We start from the raw sequence: 23,156 nt of genomic DNA on the forward strand, positions 1-23,156 counted from the left end.
CATAGGGTGTTTGTTGTGAGGGGGGGAAGGGCAAGGAGATTGTAAGCCCCTTTGAGTCTCCTGCAGGAGAGAAAGGGGGGATATAAATCCAAACTCTTCTCTTCTTCTTCTTCTTCATGCACTAGCATAAAAAACGGAATGTGTGTGACTGTTAATTCTCCTAGACTTCTCAACAGATTTCAATACTATCTTTCATGGTATCTCCTGCTACCATGATCTGGGAGCTGCACAAGGTATTGAGGACTTTTGCTACATTCCAAAGCTTTTGTGATACCAAAGTACTTCACGTATTGCAGCACTTAAAGCTTCTCATCACCTTTTACTCTGTCTCCAGACACAGTTCCAAGCAGCGTTCTCGCCTTAGAACGTTCTCAAGGGCCCAAGATTGCCTTTGCCATGATTGCCATTTGAAGTCTTGCTGGGTGTTCCTGACATTGGAAACCAGATGAGCAGCTATCAACAGAGGAAGCACAAATTGTTGAACACCCTACCTGTTCACTTTTTCCCCCTTCAGGTACTAGAACCAGATAAAACTTACAAGAAACTTAATATCTGTGAACGTCCATGCCTGAGAACTTTTTGCAAAATCTACCTGCTAAGACCAATTTTTTTGATATCTTTGCCAAACTGGGATACCTGTGAGCTTTTTATTGATGTTTATTTATTTTTGCAGGAAGGAGGAGCTGTCAGTTTTTCAAAAAATCTACCTTGAACCTCAGAGGAAATATTGTTAACTAGCTGAACTGGACAAAACAGATAGTTTTGAAAACTCTTTCTGTATTCTATCATCTTTATTGTTCAACAGCAATAAACTGGATATTCAATGGTAACAGAAACAAATTGGATAAGGTGTACAAGAGGAGCTGGTAGCCAAGAAAACTTCTAGCACTTAATATTTTCCTCTGAGTTTTCACAAGCACCCTCACCAACCTTACTAAGAACAAAACATCCTCCTTGATCTCAGATTGCAAATGCCTTAGCAGACCAGGTGCTCAAGAGCAGCAGCAGCAGCAAAAGGCCATTGCTTTCACATCCTGCATGTGAGCTCCCAAAGGCACCTGGTGGGCCACTGCGAGTAGCAGAGTGCTGGACTAGATGGATTCTGGTCGGATCCAGCAGGCTCTTTCTTATGTTCTTAAAACAGATTTATTACAGTCTACTGAAGGAAAGCTTCCCTTTTCAGTTAAGAACAGACAGCTTCTCCCACCTGTGCTCAGCCCATTCCACTGGCTTAATATGGTTGATGGCAAGGGAAATCAGTGCCTCATTAAAAAGACATACAATTACCCTGCATTTAAAGATCTGAATACTTTCCTAGGAGGGTAAAGACCAGGAATGTTTGGAACAGCAGATCAGCATTGTATTAAAAGGCCCTTGATGGCAGATAATCACATATCTGTGGCCTTTTAATGTCTGCAAAAACATAATTTATCTGAACTGTGTAGTTGTAGATGTCATCTCTGAAGGGTTTTTGTTGAAACAGTCCAAAAAATACAGATGTGCCGTGTGTTGGAAGAAGGTAGCCTGCATTTGTGCTGGATGAGGTGGGTCAAACCCTCAACTAATGACACCCAGACACCCTCAGCAGAACAACGGAGGCAGATGGGTGTGCTGAAAAGCCTTAGAATACAGATCAATCTTTATCCACGCCCTTGCTTTTCCTGATGGAGCGCTATCTCTTTCAAACATGAATTATCACATGCTGAAATATAAACAGCTAATGCAACAGTCCGTAGGCATGAAGCTATCACCACTACTTGATGTCTTAAATGCAACATGAATATCTATGGCATGAACATGTGTAGATAACTGTCAGAAACAAGTTTCAGATAGCAGCCAGGTTGGCTTGAAGCAGGACAGCCAGATTTGAGTCCAGGAACAAGACTTTTGGGGATATGAGCCTTTGAGAGTCAAAATTCCCTTTGTCAGAGGAGGAGGAAGGGAAGAGTTTGGATTTATGGCCTGCTTTTTTCAACTGTAAGGAGTCTCAAAGCATCTTATAAACACTTTTCTCCCACTCTCCAAAACAGAAACCTTGTGAGGTAAGAGAATTCTGAGGGAACTAATTAGCCCAAGGTCATCCAGCAGGTTTCATGTGTTGGAGTGGGGAAACAAACTAGGTTCACTAGATTAGAGTCTGCCACTCATGTGGAGGAGTGAGGAATCTAACCCTGTTCTCCAAAGAAGAGTCAGAAACTAAAGAAATATGGAGCATTGGACTCAAACAAGAGGAAAGATTCATATTATTATTATTTATTATTATTATTTATTATATTTATAAACCGCCCTCCCCCGAAGGGCTCAGGGCGGTGTGAACAAACAGATAGAGCACAATAAAATCAATAATCATTAAATAATGGCTCTATATACTTAAAACCAACCCCATTAAAATGCAGCGTTCTAACATCAGATATATCGATGGTGTCCTTTTAATACATCCCCTAACGGAAGAGGGGGAAGAAGAAAAGATAAGAGAGACAGCAGGGTCCACAGATGTTAAGAAGGGGGGGGGCATCAGCGGCCAGACTCCCCAAAGGCCCGGTGGAACAACTCTGTCTTGCAGGCCCTGCGGAAATCATTAAGATCCCGCAGGGCCCACATAGCTGGAGGTAGAGTGTTCCACCAGGCAGGGGCCAGAACTGTTAAAGGCTCGCTGAAAGCCTGGGTGGAGGCCTTGCCGCTGTCGATGAAGCGCCAGGGATCTATCAGTAATTTGTCGGTGTACTCTGCCGTCAGGCATGAGGTGATTTAGGTTTATATGGGTTGCAAGGCGGTCCCGTAGATGCAGGGAGGTCCCAGGCAGCACAAGTTCGCCTTAAAGGTCCAATACCAACACTCCTTGATGATGATCCTGAATTCAGCCGGTAACCAGTGCAGGCGGTAGCAACACAGGTGAAATATGATCTCTGAATGCACCTCCTGTGAGCAGGCCGGACGCCGCACATTCTGGACCAACGTTTTAATTTCTGGAATCAGCCGCCAAGGGAAGGCCTAAATGAAGCGAGTTGCAATAGTCTAGCCTGGAGGTGATCCGTTGCATGGATCTGAGTAGCCAGATCCCGTTTGGGAGAGGAAGGGGGCCAGCGCCGTCGGGCCTCAAAGCCGGAGTTTATGAAAAAAACGCAAGCCGGGGAGCGAGTACATAGGCTTTCACCTGGGTCTCCATTGAAAGAGATCGAATCCAGTGTGGTAATCCCCCCAGGCTCTGACGTAGATGGAGGAGGCCGGTGCCAATGTAGCCCCCTCCCACACCGGCGGCTGGAAATCCCCAACCCCTCCTCCCCGGCCTAGCCAGAGGATCTCCGTCTTCGATGGATTCAGTTTTAACCAGCTCTGCTTCAACCAACCAGCGACCGCCTCCAAGCAATGCTGGAGAGCTACAGGGGCAATGACTGTTCCCCCCTCCATCAACAGAATGAGCTGAGTGTCATCAGTATATTGATGACAGGTCAGCCCAAAGCTCCATACCAACTGAGCAAGGGGTCGCATATAGATGTTAAATAACAATATATGTACAGTCACCTTATTAACACTGGTCAGATTACTTTCTCATTATAGTTTCATACCACACTACTAAGTATCTTGTTTAAAATTCTACAACATCCTCCTCTTTGAAACACTACAACACCTTCTTCTGATTAGAAGATGTTACACGGGATTATATGCTGGGTGTGTGGACCCTTTTGGAATGTAGAGAGGACACCATAACAAACTGGCTTTGATGGAAGGTGTGAACAATCACAAAATGATGGTCATTGGATACTAGTGTGCCAATCTTACACAAGTTTGCCAACCTTATGCTAGCCCACAGCATGAAGTGATAGTATATCAACTACTGTAATGCACAATCATTGTCTGATGAAGGTACATTTTCCAGTTTTGTCTTTAGGAAGAAACACCTTTTCATAAATTCACGTCTTACATCGGCATTAAGTTCAGCTTCTGCTATAAACCAGATTATTTTAAAGAGAAAATTATACTCTGACATACTAAGAATTAAAGTCTGATTTTAACATCCTTTGTTATCCACAGTGTCATCAACGGATTGGTTCTCTTCAGTTCAGTGCTACTGTTTTTACAATTGAGCACTAATCAAAGTAGAACCAAAGGCTCACTATACTCATTGGACACCACGTTCTTCCTCTCCTCTTGGCTATCTTTTTCTTCACTGCCCAGTTGTAATGCTGACCATGATTTCAGTTGACCATTTTTTTTGTTTGGATTGCAATGTCTGCTCTTGCACAAGACTCATGTTTTTCGTTTGGTTTTCTTTTTAAAAAAAACTTTCAAGTGCTTGGATTTTTCCACAACACTGAGGGTTCCCTTGTATTTGTAGAATCATCCCTCGCCTTTGTGTGGATTTTCAAAATTCATACTCTGATGACAAACTCAGAATCTAAAGTGTCTACAATATGGAGGTGGGAAGTGTCATCAAGTCATAGTTGGCTTTTGGCGGGTCTGTGGGGTTTTCAAGGTGAGAGATAAGCACAGGTGGTTTGCCATTGGCAGCTTCCGTATAGCAGACCTCCTTGGTAGCCTTACTATAGGCAACATGGTTTAATGCTATAGGTTCAGTGGTGGGATCCAAAAATGTTAATAACAGGTTCAGATGGTGGTGGGATTCAAACAGTGGCGCCGCCGCACACATGCACCTCCAGTCCCTATTGGGCAGGGAGGCTGCTTTAGTAACCCCTTCTCGGCACTCAGAAAAAATTAGTAACCACTTCTAGAGAAGTGGTGAGAACTGGTTGAATCCCACTTCTGTATAGGTTGCCTTGTATAAAAAGTATTTGTACGTCAAAGGGACTAAAAACCTAGCTTTAAAAAGCACTTCATTTATTTCAAAGAGAGAGAAAAAAATCACAGGAGTCCCCCCCCCCCCCCGTCAGAATTCATAACATTTTTCATTGGAAAAAAATTAAATATGTTCCTAGGTTAGGGGGAACCTTTCTCCCCAAAATATTCCGCTTTTTTCTGGGCCTTTGCAATTTTACCATTTAGTTCCATGTTACCTCTTAGCAGGAGCTACTTCCTATGTGTCAGACAAAGGAAGGTCTCTAGCATCCATTATATGATGATATTTCATGCATGATGACAGGGAATGGCCACATGCACATCTAAGGTACTATCACTGAGGTATAATCACCCTCCATTTTGGATCAGGTTTTTAGACCTATTTCAAACAGAGTTTAAGTCTAATTTGGGGGCAGAAATTACTCTGATGACACTGGTAGATGACTCACGGAAGAAAGGCAGATTAAGTAGCAGAGGTGCTGCAGGTTCAAGAATGGCATCTCAACAATAAATAGTACATTGTGCATGTTTAAATGCCATCAAATTGTTTCTGACCCATGAAGATGCTATGAATCAATGTCTTCCACAAAAGTGTCTTAGTCATCATCAATTGTTTTCCTAACTAATTGTTAGTTAGGAAACTAACTCTCAACACCATTGTTTATATCCTCAGCTTCTTATGCATGTATTCATGAGGGAAAGTTACCATAAGAATCAACACCACTGACTGGGGGAATTAGCCACCAGGTGCCAGTATGGAACGCTGCCAATGGCTCAAGGTTTCACCCATCTATACTCTGTCTCAGAAAAAGATGGTAGTAGGATTGTATATTCCTCTGACACAGAACTCAACATGTTGGACCTCCTCTGTTGTAGAATGTTCTGCCTTGATCCTGGTGCCCACTAGTTTGCAAAGGGCAAATACTGGTGACAGTAATTCAGTTAACTATAAAAGCTCTTGTATTAAAGTACCATGTTCAGTAATGCACAAAATAATGTTCAGCCAATGATAATTCTCATATTTGCTTGGGACCATATTGTAATGTGGAAACATACAATTTTCTCTACCACTGAACCTCAATTAACTGTACCAACATCTTTACCTGAGACAGAGTAGAATACTATATATCGTTTTAAATAACTTGTATTACCCTGCTTTCCTCCCTGATTGGGGACCCAAGACAGCTTACAATCTTGTTTTCCTTTATTTTATCCTACCAACCACAACCATTTCTTCATGGACACCCAGCAAACTTCCATAAAAGAGTGGAGATTCAAACCTGGGTCTGCCTCATTCTCATGTGACATTCTGACCACTATAACATGCTGTACATGAGGCTATTTTTAAAGAGTATTTAGACACTTCAATTGGGGAAGGGCTGGAGCTCAATAGTAGAGCAACAGTTGAATGCAGAAGGTCACAGATTTCAACCCTTGGCATTTCCAATTAAAAGATCATGGAGCAGCTGATGTCAAAGACTTCTAAAAACCATAGACAGCCAAACTACACAATACCAACACTGATAGACCCAGCTTTCTGTGTGAAACTGTCAAGTTCAACAAACAGTTTTAATTGGTGCAAGTTGCTGACTACATAATACATGCCTTAAAAGACCCACTCATGTAGGGGAGTGGGGAATCAAACCCAGTTCACTGCTCACCATGCTGGCCCATGAGCACTACTTTGGGGAGCCCTGCTATAGTATTCCCTATTGTTGTTTTAGGGATTTTATTGTAAACTTTTATTTTACCTCAGAATTTTGAACATAAACATACTGCACAAGAGTATTCTGTTATTATTAAAAGTAATAAATTATTCAATGAACTTGATTCAGTGAAATAAAGCCATGGTCTCCAAAAGTTACATGGGTATAAACAGATCTGACTCATTTCCCCTACAGTGCATTTAAATATACGTTTAAGATTATTGCCTCACGAGCAACTTGCCAAACAGCCTAATGAACTTGTACAGGCAAGAATCTGAAGTCCTCCTAAATATGGCACCAAAACATTTATTCCCTTCCCTGAACACCAGCATGCAAGTGTTCTCTGGAAGGAATACAAGACTGTAAAGAAACAAAATGAAACACCCAGGTTCTAATTTGAAAAAAAATATTCACACATTGTACTATAAGGTTTTTATTTATTTATTTCCATCAGCAACAAAAGCCACTAGGTAAACCAAACAGAGGACTTACATTATCAACTTGTAATTACAAAGAACCATCACTTTAGAGCTCTATCCATTGTTTCAAATGATCACTCAGCAAGTTTAGTTGCAGGGAATACTTTTCTGAAGTTACTCAACTTGCCAACTTGCCAACAAATGCTGTAATCAATTATGTCACTTAGCAACATGCAGTAAGCCGTAAAATTGCCACAGCCAGGCAAAATATTTGCTCTTACTTCTAATGCTAGAACAGCAGCTTGGAGTTGCAACCTAGATAATATTTTTAATTGTAGGAACAGCTATACATTGCACACCAGCCATCATTTGTATTCATTTTTATTTTTAAAAGAGGTGCTTAAATAAGCCTGCAATGTTTCCACATTGTGTCATGCTGGAATCCCAACACAAATATATGCTACAATCAACTCAAGATGAAGAGACTGTAAAATTGTTTTAAGAATTCATGGAACAGTTTGCACTTAAGCTTAGCAAAAATGCCAAGATTCTGAAAATCCAAGGTTTGGGGGACAAAATAAATTAAGTCTAGTTATAAAGCTTACACTCCTTCAGAAAGGCCAAAATTTTGATGATTTGAGGACCATTTGTTTGCAAAATCAGTTTATTCTTCTTGCAATAGTTGATTTGAAATGTATTGTTTTTGATGTTTCATATATTTGAAATAAGAAGAAAATTTATGGAACATTCTGTGCGCCAGATTATTTCTCAAAGATATCAATTTAGAATCTTCATTATCATATGTTTACCAAAACCTCTCTGGGAAACAGTGAAAGAGGCAAGGTTATTATGTGCTCAGACTGTGTGGACCTTGGTGCTGAACTGCAACCATGAATACAGCAAGGAAACTTCTTGGCTTTCTTGCCTAAGACAGGTGTTGCAATCACAGTCAGAGTTACTGTAGGATTGCCAATCTCCAGGTAGGAGCTGGAGATCTCCCAATTACAACTGATATCCACATAAATCACATTTGTTATTTATAGCATATACTCTACTTTTCCTGGAGAAAACAGCTACTTTAGAAGGTGGACTGAATGACATCATACCCTACGAATGTGCCCTCCTTAAACCTCACTCTGCAGGTATAGTGCTTAAGAACAACAGACTCTGATCTAGAGAACCAGGTTTGATTCCCCACACTTCCATAAGAAGCCTGCTGGGTGATCTTGGGCTAGTCACAATTGTCTCAGAACTCTCTCAACCCCGCCTTCCCTACTTCACATGGAGTCCCTTGTGGTGGTGGTGGGGGAGGTAATTGTAAGCTGCTTTGAGACTCCTTGAGGTAGTGAAAAGCAGGTTATAATAGCCAGCTCACCTTCAAATCTTTGGGGGAACTCACATGAGAGTCTTTCTTCCCAAAAAACAGTTTCTGCTCAGAAGTCCTTGCATTACCCTTTCTGCCAAGTGTTCTTCTTTCCACTGACCCCTCATACATTTTAGCCATTATTCCAAAATTATGGTGGAGGAGACATCCATGCTCCTCTGAACAATAATTGTCCAACAGAATCCCTTGTATCAGCTCAGTTACTGAAATGTACATACATTTGCCAATGAAAACACACACTGGGAATTCTACCCATTTTCTGCAATTTCTACTTATCAACCATCAAGCAGAAGAACGCAGAGGGAAGCTACTGTCTCCAAGGAACTGTCTTAGTTAAACTAAGATACATAGAACACTGACCATACCTTTATGAAAACAACCTTATCTAATTTCAACATTCTCTACACCTTTTATTCAGGGAAGATCTTACAACATACTGGCGTAGGCTGTATAAAAACATTATGGTAATATAGGAGGGTAGATCCAGATTATAATCCTTTCCTCATATATTATTTGATATATAACCACAGGATCGGATGCATATATTTCTTGTTCAAAGAGAACGTGCCAGTTTTAACTAGGTAATGCTATCTCAATTTGGCTTACACCAACTTCACTATATGTCTCTAGGGTGATTTTAAAAAATTGCCCCACCCTGGATGGTCCAGGCTAGTCCAATCTCACCAGATCAAACCGAGTAAATATGGATGGAGGAGGGGAATTGACCTTAGAGATGTGATCCTTCTGTTGCTCTGAAGCTATGAAAAAATGGGAATATCAAAATAAATACAACACTTTTTCATCAATTATAAGCTTGCTTTATCACAGTAAGTTAAAAAAATGGGGGGAACACTTCCTGTTTTGTACTAATTTGCCCTAAATATTCACTTCACAGAAACAATACAAAAAAACCAGCAACACCCATTTACTACAGATGACAATGAGGCTAATGTACACATCGACTGTTTCAAACCTCTTCCAACACTTTGACAAACTAGTATCTGCCTCTAACAGACCTCAGTATAAAGAATTCTCAGCGAATCTGCATATGCGGTCAAACGTAATGTACCCACTGAATCATACTGAAATTCATCTGATATTTCTAATAGTTAACTATATATTTCCAATATACATAATATTAATTAAAAATAAATTGTTAATTCAGCATCATCGTTCCTTATTTCTATACAATACTTTCACATTGTTCATTCCTATTCCCAACACTTATTCTAGTTTCTCTTCATTCTGTTACTATGTCTATATTCATAAGAGTATTCATATACTTAAATGGGAGCCACGCTTCATGAATTTTTTCTAGTGAATCCTCTCTTAAGAGACTAGTCAATTTGTTTAATTTGACAACAGATCAAATTTTCTCAGTCTACTCGTCCACATTCAGTATTGTCTGCTTTTTCCAATTTCTGGCCAAAACAATTCTTGTTGTTATGATCCAATATAAAAACAAGGCACTATTATTCTTTGACATCAGTGCCTCTGTTATTCCTAATAAATAGGCTTCTGGTCTCATTTCAAATTTCTTCTTCAATATCTTGTGCACCTTTTCAGGCACAGCTCTCCAATATTGGTTTACTATCCTACACTGCCAGAACAGGTTTCTGTTTGGGGGAGTGGGAGAAAAGTGTTTACAAGATGCTTTGAGACTCCTTACAGTTGACAAAAGCAGACCACAACCTCTCCAATATTGGTTTACTATCCTACACTGCTACAGCCTCAACAATACCAAGTTTCTAGACCAAGGGTCTGCAACCTGCGTCTCTCCAGATGTTCATGGACTGCAATTCCCATCAGCCCCTGCCAGCATGGCCAATTGGCCATGCTGGCAGGGGCTGATGGGAATTGCAGTCCATGAACATCTGGAGAGACGCAGGTTGCAGACCCCTGTCTAGACCTTATGGCTGAAAAGATAGGCTCTGGTGTTAAGCAATTGCCTTGTGAAGCCAGAGCAGCTCAGCATTATCTCCAACGTGTCCGGGTTTTGGTTATCTGCCTCACTCATTAACCCTTCCTGTGACCAACTACTTAAAGGTTATGTGCAGAAGTTTGCACATTTCATGATATTACAAATCAGGTTGTCCTGATTTTTTTTATGTACTATGTTTTTTTTTAATGGACCAAATACAAAACCTCATGAACTTGACAGGGGATGGGTGGCATAAAAGTTTAGAAATAAATAAATGTAACCTACTCTTATCATCAGCTGTGGCATTGACCTGTTTATTCTTTCATGGTATATTATTGGTACAGACACACAAGGTTTTTTCCTTTCTGAAGATGGAAAAAAATGCAGCCTTCCACCTCCAGAAACAGAGAAATTGCGGAGGGGTTTCACATATATTGTCCTCTGATCAAACCTAAACTCATTTTACAGGCTTAAGAATACAGAAGACATTATTTATAGTTAAGTCAGAATATAAAGCTCTACTCTTTGACATACTCATGAGATTTATAAGTACAAATGCCTTAGTTTTGTTCAAACAATTTTCAATGCACCCAATACTACAATGAGACTCTTGTACAATGAGACTCTTGTATATTCTGTAAACTCATGTATCATTGAAGTAGCATATCAAACATGCAGCCCAGAGGCCAGGTCCAGCCCTTTGAGAGAGTTTAACAGGCCCACAAGCCACCTGAGGCAACCCTCCCCCCCCCATCTTGCTCTTAATTTGACCTGGTAGACCTGCTGCAGGCTCACGAGCTAAAGCATCCACCCAACCTATTCTGCTGCCAACAGCGGACGTAACCACCTCCCCCCACCCAGTGCCAATATGGGCTGAAAAACCTGCTGTGTGTTCAACAGTCCCCCATCCCACCCTGTGCCGAGCTGGGCTGGTGAGCCTGCTGGGGACTGCCAGCTGAGGCAGTCACTCTTCCCCACCCCCAGGTCGACCAAGGCAAATTTATGCCACATCTGGTCCTCGTAACAAATTAGTTTGACACTTCTGAAGAGGAAAGGTGAAGATGAAAATTTAACAAAAGTAGTTTTTACATTTATTTCACTTTATAGTTCACCACCTTTCTTCTTGAAACTCGTATTACAAAATTGAACACAAAAGAATGTTTACTCTGGATTTAAAATAGAGTTTCATGATAACACTGACTCATAACATACAGGACAACCAGCAGATCTGGATACCAAGTTAAACTTAATTTTCAATGAAGTGTCACAGGGAATTCCAACTGTTAGCTTGTGAGCAACCAGTTGCTTGCTAGCCACTGCGGAATAGCTCATGCATCCCCGAAAACACCCAGGAAAACACAGTAAAAATATCAACTCTAGTCTTTAAAAAAGTACCCCCCTTTTAACTGACTTCCTTCTCAGCATGGAAGAGGGGCAAGCACAAAGCAATTTCCCCCCCACTCTGTATGATCAGTCATTTCACTTTCTAAAACAAGTTAAACAAAAGCAAGCTATTGAGAATCATTGATGATCTTGTATATGTAACATTTTAACAGACATTCTTAGCTCCTGACGACTAGCCCTGCACCAAGACTCATCCCTACCCACCAGGGAAACATTCAAGAAGAACCACCCGAAACCTAAAAAATCTACCGTAATATCTTCTATTTCATGTTACCTGCAAGGCTTTCTAAAAGGCATTTCAGATATTAAAGAACTTCAGCAATATAAGCAGCATGAATTATTTCTATTCTTCTGTGCATGAATACTGTTCAGGTTGAAAGTGGGGACTGGCATGCACTCCACAAGGAGAGGATACACTGACACCCCCAACCATGGTGGCAGGGGCTGATGGGAATTGTAGTCCATGAACATCTGGAGAGCAGCAGGTTGTAGACCCCTGATATAGAAGCATATGCACATATCAGAAGGGTATGGCTCACTCTGCAGAAATTGCACACTCCTCCCTTACATAAGAGGTGGTCCTCTATCAACCCACCAAGACTGCTGATCTACCCAGTCCAGCAATGTCCACTCAGACAGGCAGTTGCTCTCCAAGATCTCAGACCTAGGTCTAACCAGCACTGTTTTCCACGATTGTTTTAAATAACACTGCATTCAGATATCCCTGGCGATCTTCCACTCACTGAGCCATGGACCTTCCTTGAACATCTGCCCTTAACTGATTTCAATTGGAGCTTATGAGTATCTCAGCTTCCTTGATAGTGTCAAAACCAGTGATCTGCAGATAGCCTTACATACAGGCACTGGCGAGGCTCAGACCAAACTGACTAACCTATGAAACAAATGCAATATATTTTTGTGGTTCTTAAAGATGTTTCTCAGCTTCTGGTTTTTGGATTTTGTGATGAGCCATACTTCTCTAATTCCTTTCTTTTGCCCAATTTCAGGTACATCCACTCAAAAGTAAGCTAGAATATGCCTTCTACTAATATTTCCAGTTGTATGCATTGCACACAATTATAGACTGGAAAATGAAACAATACTGGGTCATTTTAAAAAATTTTCCTAGGCTACTCACTTCCAAGTCCTTCCAACTGTTTTCACATGCAGTACTAAAAAGCTTATTTAAGTCTCTTCCAAACTATATTTCATGTGAATATTTCCAATGCACATTATAATGCCACATCACAGAACTAGACCAAGACAGCTTACAACAAGGATCAAATGACTGGAACCAGGCCCTTTACTATTATGATGAGCTACCACAACTAACATTTTAAAAGGCTCAACAAGGGACATAACACCCCTACTAATTTGTTTGTTTGTTTATTCAATTTCTATACCGCCCGATCCCCAAAGGGATCCAGCTACTTTTTTACTGAGTCAACACCCATTCATGTTATGACCCCAGACATAACTTCTCTGCAGCTGCCTCAGAGTTTCCAATATCTAGTGGCCTTTTCAGTGCTTCTAGAATTGCTCTCAGTCTGGGCAGTGGAAGAATTCACAGCAATTCTGCCCCAATTGAGCAGCATCCATTCTTTGTGGATGAAAAGGATTGAAGCCAACCCAAATGGCCATCAAACCACACAAAGAAATAATTTGATTTGGGTTGAAGATCCAGAACTTCTGCCACATAAGAAACCATGAAGACCAGCTGATCTCTATTTCGTGAAAATCCAGAATGGGCAATATAAGCTGCGAACACTTTCCTGAAAATTCCTCTGACTGGAATTAAAAGGGGGCCGGAAGATAGCCTTAAGCCAAGAACTAGACAAGGCCCACAAATGTATTCAATCACAGTGTGAAGAGAAGACAGACAGGCACAGAGTTTCACTGCCCAAAAAAAGTTTTGACTAGTAAAATGGAATAATTCACTACTGTCTTTAACATCCATCTGGCATCTTAAAAGAAAGAGATTGTTGGGTAGGCCCAGAATCAGACAGTATCCCCTCCTGGGAGCCGTTTTCACCAGAGCATAAACTTCATTCTTTCAAAAGAGCTTGTGGCTAAGCTTAATAGTCTGAACTGAAGAGGTAAAGATTCCCAAAATGGCTCTGCAGAAGCTATCAAACTTGACTATCAATCATTTTAGAATATAAATACTATGTACATCACCAATAGGAACAGAGCTGTGAGTGTAGTATCTGAAGATCAGGGCGATAGCCTAGAATTGAATGGATTCAGAGAACAGGACTTGAAAAAATTCATTCAGGCTATTCCTACCTTTAACATCCACAAACCAAGTACCTAATCTCCCAGTCCAGAGAAGTTACTTAACTGAGATTGGTATTATTTACAAAGTAGGTGGAACCTATTTTACCATTACTTTAAAAACAAGTCATGTATCAGGAAATCATTTACCAGGATCTGAGGAAGATGACAGAAAAGGAATTTAGGTGGAGTTATAGCATCAATAAATTAGTCAGGGGCTATTCTATCTCAGAGATCAAGGGCTATCCATCCAAAGCCTTCTCATAGATTACTCAGCATAAAGATTGCATATGGCTACACTACTTGAGATACAAAGGCATAAAAGGAAAGTCAAGTGAAGGCTGCACAACCCTGCACCAAAAGGGATTCACTCCCATTAGCAGTTAGTTGTTTTTTAAAATAAAGTTGACACATAAGAACATAAGAACATAAGAACTAGCCTGCTGGATCAGACCAGAGTCCATCTAGTCCAGCATTCTGCTACTCGCAGTGGCCCACCAGGTGCCTATGGGAGCTCACATGCAGGATATGAAAGCAATGGCCTTCTGCTGCTGCTGCTCCTGAGCACCTGGTCTGCTAAGGCATTAGCAATCTGAGATCAAGGAGGATCAAGATTGGTAGCCATAGATTGACTTCTCCTCCATAAATCTGTCCAAGCCCTTTTTAAAGCTATCCAGGTTAGTGGCCATCACCACCTCCTGTGGCAGCATATTCCAAACACCAATCACACGTTGCGTGAAGAAGTGTTTCCTTTTATTAAGTGTCCTAATTCTTCCCCAGCATTTTCAATGGAATGCCCTAGGTTCTGAAGTATTGTAGGAAAGAGAGAGAGAAAAAAGTTTCTCTCTGTCAACATTTTCTACCCCATGCATAATTTTTATAGACTTCAATCATATCCCCTCAAGGCGATCCTCCTCATCCAAACTAAAAAAGGGAGTCCCAAAGCGGCTTGCAGCCTCTCCTCCTCATAAGGAAGGTGCTCCAATCCTTCAATCATCCTCGTTGCCCTTCTCTGCACTTTTTCTATCTCTTGATATCCTTTTTTTGCAGATGATGGCCAGAGACTGAACACAAGTACTCCAGAGTGCTTGATTACCGGCACCATATTCATTTTATATAAAGGGGCATGACAATCTTTGCAGTTTTATTCTCGAGATTCCTTTTTTTCCTAATTATCCCCAGCATAGAGTTTGCCTTTTCCACCGCTGCCATGCATTGGAGTTGACATGTCCCATGGAACTATCTAACTAAGAGCGCCCAAATCCCTTTCCTGGTCTGTGACTACAATGGCACTGACCCCTGTGGCGTGTGGCAATGTGAAGTTTTGGATTTTTTTGCCCTACGTGCATCACTTTACATTTAAGCTTCACATTGAGACTGCATTTGCCATTTTCTTAGCCCACTCACCCTGAATTTATCAAAGAGTCCAGCTTGGAGGCTCTTAGCAATCCTTTGTGGTTCTTACCACCCCTACATAATTTGTTATCATCTGCAAACTTGGCCACCCCCACACTACCCACCCTACTTCCAGGTCCATTTTATGAATACAGTTAAAGAGCACTGGTCCCAAAAGCGGATCCTTGGGGGACCACCACTCCTACATCTCCATTGTAGAGAACTTCCCATTTATACCCACCCTTTGTTTCCTGTTCCTCAACCAGTTTTTAATCCATAGGAGGACTTCCCCTCTTATTCCTTCATTGCTGAGTTTTCTCAACAGTCTCTGGTGAGGAACTTTGTCCAAAAAAAGCTTATTTGGAAATCCAAGTAGACAATGTAATCACTGGTTCCCCACTTATCCACATGTGTCTGTTTACACCCTCAAAGAACTCTAGTAAGTTTGTAAGACAGGACTTGCCTCTACAAAAGCCATGCTGACTCTTCCTCAGCAGGTCTTGCTTTTCTACATGTTTAATAATTTTATCTTTAATGATAGATTCTACTAATTTACCAGGAACAGATGTCAAACTGACTGGCCTGTAATTTCCCGGGTCCCCCCTAGACCCTTTCTTAAAGATTGGTGTGACATTGGCCATCTTCCAGTCTTCAGGGATGGAGCCTGATTTCAGGGATAAGTTGCATATTAATGTGAGAACATCAGCAATTTCATGCTTGAGCTCTTTAAGAACTCTTGGATGAATGCAATCTGGGCCAGGGGATTTGGTAGCATTTGGTAGCATTTGGTAGACACAGATCTATGCCCTCCTCAAACCTGAGGATTAGAAGCAAGCTTAGAGAAAAAGAATAGCTGTTCTCCCATGATACAGGGAAAATTTCAGGATATCATCTGGAGACTGTCCTAATGGGACTCCCCCAAGTTTGGTGCAGTTTGGTTCAGGGGGTCCAAAGTTATGGACCCTCAAAAGGGTAGCCCCTATCTCCTTAGCAAAGAATGGGGGACGGGGCACCCCCTTTGATGATCTATAACTTTGGACCCCCTAAATCAAACTGCACCAAACTTGGGGGGGTCCCAGATGTTTCCAGATGATACTCTGAAATTTTGGTGCTGATAAATTCCAAAAATGCACCCCCTGCAGGAACATCCCAGAAATTTGCCCAAGAATCTTCGTTCTGTATTGAGTTTTCTGCATTGCTGTCAATGGGGGTTGCAGGCTGGGGGGGGGGCACATTTCTAAAGGCACAGTCTCAAAACTTTCAGGGTCTCATCAGGAGACTGCCCTGATGATACCCCCCAGGTTTGGTGCAGTTTGGTTCAGGGGGGCCAAAGTTATGGACCCTCAAAACTGTAGCCCCCCCTTTCCTATTAGCTCCCATTGGAAACAATGGGGAAGGGGCACCCCCTTTGGGAGTCCATAACTTTGGACTCCTTGAACCAAACCTCACTAAGCCTGGAGGGTAGCATAAGGACAGTCACCTGATGATACGCTGAAATTTTGGGTCTGATATGTCTAAAAATGCACCCCCTGCAGGCACCAATGTCCTGGTGCAAAAAAAATTTGGACGTGGTGGAGTGGCTGCCCATGGGGGGGGGGGGCATCCAACTCAGGTTTTGCCCAGGGCTACAGTTTGCCTCGTTCCACCCCTGCTTTTACCCCCTCCCACACTCACAAAGGAACAGATCCCATAATCTCCACTGCTTGTGAGGGCAAGCAAACAGCAACCTTTTCCCCTGCTTTGCAGGGAAGATGAAAGAAATGGTCCTGTGTTATTCTTTGCTTTGGGCTTTTCTGCTCCACGCTGCCTCCTGCGCTCTACTTTCACCCTCCCCAGTGTTGAGGAGGGCTTTTTAAAACTTCATTTAAACTTCAAGCATTTGTATCATATTAAATCTATCAAAATAATGATAGATTTAGTACAGGAATACTGAAATACCAAACTACTGAAACAACAAGTGTCTTTCTCCTTCCACAGGAGCAGCAGCGGCAGGAAGTAGGTGGGGGGGGGAGGAGGAGGAGAATATCAGTTCTAGGACATAGTCTGTTTCTTTAGCAGAGTGTGGTCCAGGGAATTGCTTTGCCCCTTTTATTTGAGGAGGGGTAATTTTTGGAAAGCCAGTAATCTTGTGACTACCAGGTTTCCCGAGATGTGTGCCTTTAAGAGCGAACTGATGGGTGGAGTTAAAAGAACCAGGAAAAGAAGTTAGAACTGAAAGCCGGGAGAGTTCATCAGGCAAGATGCGCAGCAGACAGTGGGATGCCTCCTCATGCGTAAACAGAGAAATGCAAGGAGACCCCACTACTGCCCTGAGAAAAGCATGTTATGCATAATAAGCCACTGTCTTCAACAGAAGCAGGGGCTGGCAGACATTTAACAGACACCTTGTCAAACTTGCCATTTTTGAGGTTGCGGAGTAGCTGATCCCCACAGAGCGGTTAATAAGGTAAGATGCTAGTTACAAAACATAACAAGAAACCCATCATTCTTAGCACTTCAGTGACATGCAAGGTTTTATCTCTACCGCTTCTTTTCCTTCATCTGCAACATCTCAGTGTCAAAAGGAGCCAGGTGCATTTCTAGCCCAGCCCTCTTCCTAAGCAACAGGTTAGCCCACCTTATTACCATCACCCAATCCAACACAAACCGGAGTAATTGTAGAAGAGGCCTATAAAGCAAGTCAAACAACATGCTACACCCTACCTCACCCTTTTCCTCCAGCCTCCAAGACTTGTCAAACCCATTTACCCTGAGGGGAAAAATGCCTTCAGTTCCAAATGCTGCAATCTGTCAGATCCCAAGAAGAAAGAGCTGGTTGCGGAGTTGCCTCCACAGTCATGGGACATTCCATTCAAAAACTAACTGTGGCCAATCCTGTTTGGCGTCCAAGTTCTAAAAAGCACAGGATAAGCGGGCCTATTCAGGTCCTACATTCCTGCACAATCCTTTCAACTTGATAACCGATGAAGAAGGACCCTATTTCTAATTAAATTTCAGGTTCAGGTGTAAACACTCTGAAGTGTGAATGAAACAAGCAGATTAACAAACATGTACTGATAGAGCACATTAGCAGTTCTCACTCACATTGTCTATGCCAGGGTCTGCAACTCACGGCTCCGAAGCCGCATGCGGCTCTTTCAGTCTTATACTGCGGCTCTGCGTGGCCTGGAGGACGGAGGGTAGCATGGGCAAGTCCCTCCAGCCCTCCAGAGCAGCACTGGAAGGAAAGTTGAGTGGAGAGGCATTCAGTAGATCTTCGGGGCCATGGAAAACAGGTCCAAATGGCTCTTTAGGTGGTAAAGGTTGCCAACCCCTGGTCTATGCAAACCTGGGCCATTATGGCATAATGTGTAAAGTGCCTCTTCAGCTATTGGCTGGCACAACCAAGTCTTTGTATATCTTCCCGGCATCTCTGTGGGAGAGACAGTCGCTATTCCTACTTTTACAAGATTTGTCCAGGGCAAATCAACCATTTCACAGCTGACCAAACTTGAAAGCAGGTTTTGCAGGTCCAATCTCTCTCATTTCTCTAGACTTGATCAACTAAATATACCTGATCAACTAAAATTAGACGTTAAACCAAAAAAATGGGTCATTTCTTTAAAAAAAGAGGACAGAAAATCCCAGCAGGGAGGATAGGCCCAGAATGAGTTATTATGCACCATCTTTCACTCCAAGAGAGGTGAATGGAAGTCGTGAAAAGCTGGAAGGGATAGGCCAAAAGAAATATAGCACCTGACCAGACAGTATTGTGAGCAATACTGTGTTATTACAGTTATGGTTATGCAATTTGATTCATGCCTCTGAGCATTCCACTAGGGCTTGGATTGGTCAGTTTTCAGTCAACAAAGACTCAACAAATGTTGGTGGAATGCTTTCAAGTTTGCTTGATGAACAGATGTCCTCCCTCCAACTATTTGACTAGTTTAACAGATCAGCCAATATGAATTACTACATTACAAGCAGGCTTACAACAAAGTTTCTATACAAGGTTTGGCAGATTACAAATGAGTTGTACTCAATGCTTTTAATACCACACCTGCCAACAAGGCAGTTGAACTGCACACAGAGACTACGTTAAACAATTCGGCCAGGTGAGTCTCTCCGCCAGCACACCCTGAGCAGATCAGTGGCTCTTTTACACATCCTTTGGGGTGTGTGGCAGTGCAGGCGACCCACCCATTTCCTTGCAGATAACATCACTCAGCTCCTCGCAGGATGTTCCATCTTTCCCACTCACTTGCTGTACTTGTAAGAACTGAACTGGATGAACACATCGATCCAGACCAGAGACCTCTCGGTGCCTGTCCAACTACTTGTGCCTTTTAACCGCATAACTTCCGAATGACGAGGGCAGCCCTCCCGGGAGTGCCTGTGCCTGGGGGTTTAAGAGCAAGGAGAAGCCACACCGCAAGACAGACAGGAGAGAGGCTGTTACGGGCCAGTCAGCCAACCACGCCGGCTCTCCTCCGCGCCCCCACCCGGGCCAGGCAAGCAGGCATTATTAGGGAGCCAAGGCGGGCGGCTCCAGAAGCGAAAGCTTCCGTTTTGTAGGTCAGGCTGGGGACACCTTGGCGGCCCTCGCATTGGGCCTCGCCTCGTTGCCTGGCTAATCCGATCACTGCCAGGCAGCCGAGCCGGAGCAAGACGAGCGCCCGTGCGGAGAGCGCCCCTGGCCGCTTGGGACTCCGGGGCTGGGCTGGGGCCAGCGAGGCTGCGCCCACCTCCAAATTCCCCGGCAGGGGCGCGCCAGAAAGGGACCACCGCCCTTTCCAAGTTCACCGCTGTGCAGACCACGGAACTGCCCCGCCGCTGGGCTCCCGCGCCTCTGTCCCTCGACTGCTGGCCGCCCCCTGTCAAACGAGACCCCGGGCCGGGCCGGTCCCCTCCCGCTCCGGCGCGCCCTTCTCCATCCCCGCAGCCCCGGCGCGCCCTGCCCTGCCCTGCCCTGCCCCGCCTTCTGCGCTCCGCCGCCAACCCGCCCAGCGGAGCCACTTCCTCCGCTTCTTTCCACTGGAGCTTTGGCACTTCCCAACGCATAAAGTTCCGGGGAAGTTGGCGCAATTCCCGTATTCCCCACCGGTGCGTTTTTTCCATGGGCAACGTAACTCTCTCCAAGAAGGGTCACCTGCCGGAGTGAAGGCAGGTAGGCGAGCGTGAGCCTCTCCCTCACTCACCCACTTCCAGCCAGCCGGGGCCCCTCCAGCGCTTCGAACGCACCTGCAGCCAGCCAGCGAGTGCGCCAGGGACGAGGAAGCGGCTCCGGGTCTCCCTCTCACCCCACATGGCTCAGCCCAGCACTGTGCCCGCCCCCTCCGAGGGCCACTAGCGGAATCCGCCTATGGGATTGGCCGCAGCCAGCCGTGAGTCATTTTTCTCTCCCCCCACCCGCGGTTTTAATTGCCCACGTGATGCCACAGACTTCTTTCCTGGCTCTGTTTTAGTAACAGGACAGGTGGAGGGCGTGGAGCTTCGCTTGCGCAGGCTGAGCCTACAGAAAGTTCACCTGAGGGGTTGTAGGAACATCGTTGCTGAGGTTGCAGAAGCGCAGATTAATTTGCGTTGTGCTGCAGATTAGCGCTGCTATTGGTGCTGGCTCCGATGTTAAATATTAGCCGACCTCAGTTTACTATTGTGTAGGTTCGCATCTACAGTTTGCTAGGTGGGGTTTAGTGACTGAGTATTGACTCTCGTTCGTTTTGTTTAAATAGTTGCAGCTATGGAGCTGGATGTTTGTTGCTTGCCTCGGAACAGAAAGCTGGAGTATCAGTCTCTTCAAAGGGGGGGAGGGAGGGTTATTAAAGTGGCAAATGAGGCTCTTTGTGAGCTAGTATAAAATGATGGATGTTGGAATGGGATCCCAGCTGGCAACAGAAGACCAAAAAAGGGACTTTGTGGTGATAGTGGGTGGGTTAAGAAAAATGTGAATGCCGTGGGCAGTTCCTATTTAAAAGAAAAATTGAGGACTGACCTTAATTAGAACTGGAACCGGAAATAAAACTGCCACTATTGTACTATGGTGAGACCACACATGGAATTGTCTGGTCAGTTCTGGTCACCACACCTGAGAAAGGATGTTGAAGAGCTTGGAAAGGTGCAGAGAAGGGCAATCAGAATGACCGCAGGGCTAGAAAAGCTGCCCCATGAGGATCAGTCAAGACAGCGAGGGCTGTTTAACCTTGAAAAAAAAGGTAAAGATGATATGTGACGGATTGACTCAATCAGGGATGCCATAACCCTCAGTTTTCAAGACTTAACAATAGGGTTTTTGAGAGGTCATTAATTCCTAGGATCCCCATAAACCAGAAGTGTACCCAGCCTCAAGCAGAAGCAAGCCTTTATTGGCATAGACAGCAGTATACAACAATAATAAAAAACGGATTAAAAAGCATATACAATACAGGAAATACATGTTAGGTCGAAGGAAATCTACTGGTGTTTAGTAATTGCCACTATCATACAGATAGAAGGATCAGGGTTGTCCAACAAGTAGTGTAATCTAATTAAGTCGGGGAGATCGGGTAAATGTAAAGGAGTAAGATTCACATACTTGGATCTGATTTCCTTGAATCTGAGACAGTGTAGTAATTGGTGGGCCAGAGATTCAACTGAGCCATCGTTACATGGGCACAATCTTTTAGCCTTTTCTTGCTTATTAAATCTGCCATGTAACAAGGCAGAAGGCACAACATTAAACCTGGCGAGCATTATGGCTCTCCTTTGAACCAGGGTTTTATTAAAGCAATGCAGGTAGTGTGCCAAAGTGGCCCTGTTCAAATGGGAGAGAAAAAAAATACAGGGGGGGAAGCACGTTTTTCTTAGCTCGCGGTGATTAGGGTAAGAGAACTGTCCTATATCCAATAGTTGACAGCTTTTAATTTTCTATAAGCTTCTGGAATAGGACAAAAGGGGACACAGAAAGTGAATCCACTGACAGTCCAATAAGAGGCTATTTTTTCTTCAATTATAGAAAACCAGAGGAGTTGGAATGGGTGTCAAAGAGAGCAAGGACGGTGGACCAAGGAAATTACAGTCCGAGAGAAAATGAATTCGCAGCCAGAATCTAAGAGTCCTCAGCCATAGCTGGCTGATTCCAAGGAGTTTTGACCCTAACTCCAGACAAAAGGGGCTTGCATAGGGGCATGCAATTTGGCAGTCCAGTTATCTTGTAGAAAAAAAATTGGATTGAAGAGGAATTCAAGGAGTGGTTAATAAGCTTGAATCCAAATTGGGACTCCATAAAGCAATCTCGAGGGTGACTTTGGCATTAAAGAAAAAAATTTGAGGGGCAGGAAGATAAAGGAGTGGCCACTGCTGTAAAAGCGTGAAGTAATGCTGACTATACTGTTTAGATGTAGCTAGGAGGCTGGCCTTCCTCTGGGTTGCCTTACATGAAAGGTTAAAAAAAGGAGGAATGAGAGGCCAAGGTATTTATAGCACTTAACCTGGTATTTCCGAGATTTGGGTTGCTTTTTCATTTGCCCCATCGCGAGCTTCTTAAAGCCTAGAGAAGACCAATACTTTGGTTTTCATGAAAGAATAGTAATTGTCAGTCCTGTTGGATTCACAGTAATCCACACAGCGCTTCGATTAAAGCGATCTGAGGCCAACTCTGTGGATCAAGAGAGAAGGACAAGCGTCAAAAAATGCTGCATAGAGCAGAGATTGATACATGGGATGTACCCAGTTTTTAGGGGCATGGCTGTTCCACTGCTGAGAGAGCAGAGAGGAGGTCACTTAAGAAAAGATTGAAAAGAGTGGGGGCCAGGATGCAGCCCTGTTTGACCCCTTTGGAAATTGGAATACTGTCTGTCAAAAGGCCTTCGTGGGAACACTTGACCCGGCAACTGGTATTTGTG

At 43.4% G+C, this 23,156-nt stretch overlaps 1 protein-coding gene across 8 annotated transcripts in view; it reads right to left on the reverse strand.

The window, feature by feature from the left end:
- ELOVL7 (ELOVL fatty acid elongase 7) overlaps window positions 1-20,591 on the reverse strand; it is a 39,816-nt gene extending 19,225 nt beyond the window's left edge. The window contains exons 1-2 of one of the 8 annotated variants that reach the window (XM_048502588.1): window positions 20,475-20,554; window positions 317-428 (exon numbers count right to left, since the gene is read on the reverse strand). The gene's annotated coding sequence lies outside the window, so the exon portion shown is untranslated. The other 7 variants (XM_048502590.1, XM_048502587.1, XM_048502592.1 and 4 more) reach the window with 7 other exon arrangements.
- Between the last annotated feature and the right edge of the window lie 2,565 nt (window positions 20,592-23,156).

Source organism: Sphaerodactylus townsendi, linkage group LG07 (assembly GCF_021028975.2).
Source record: "Sphaerodactylus townsendi isolate TG3544 linkage group LG07, MPM_Stown_v2.3, whole genome shotgun sequence".
NCBI classification, from domain to species: domain Eukaryota; kingdom Metazoa; phylum Chordata; class Lepidosauria; order Squamata; family Sphaerodactylidae; genus Sphaerodactylus; species Sphaerodactylus townsendi.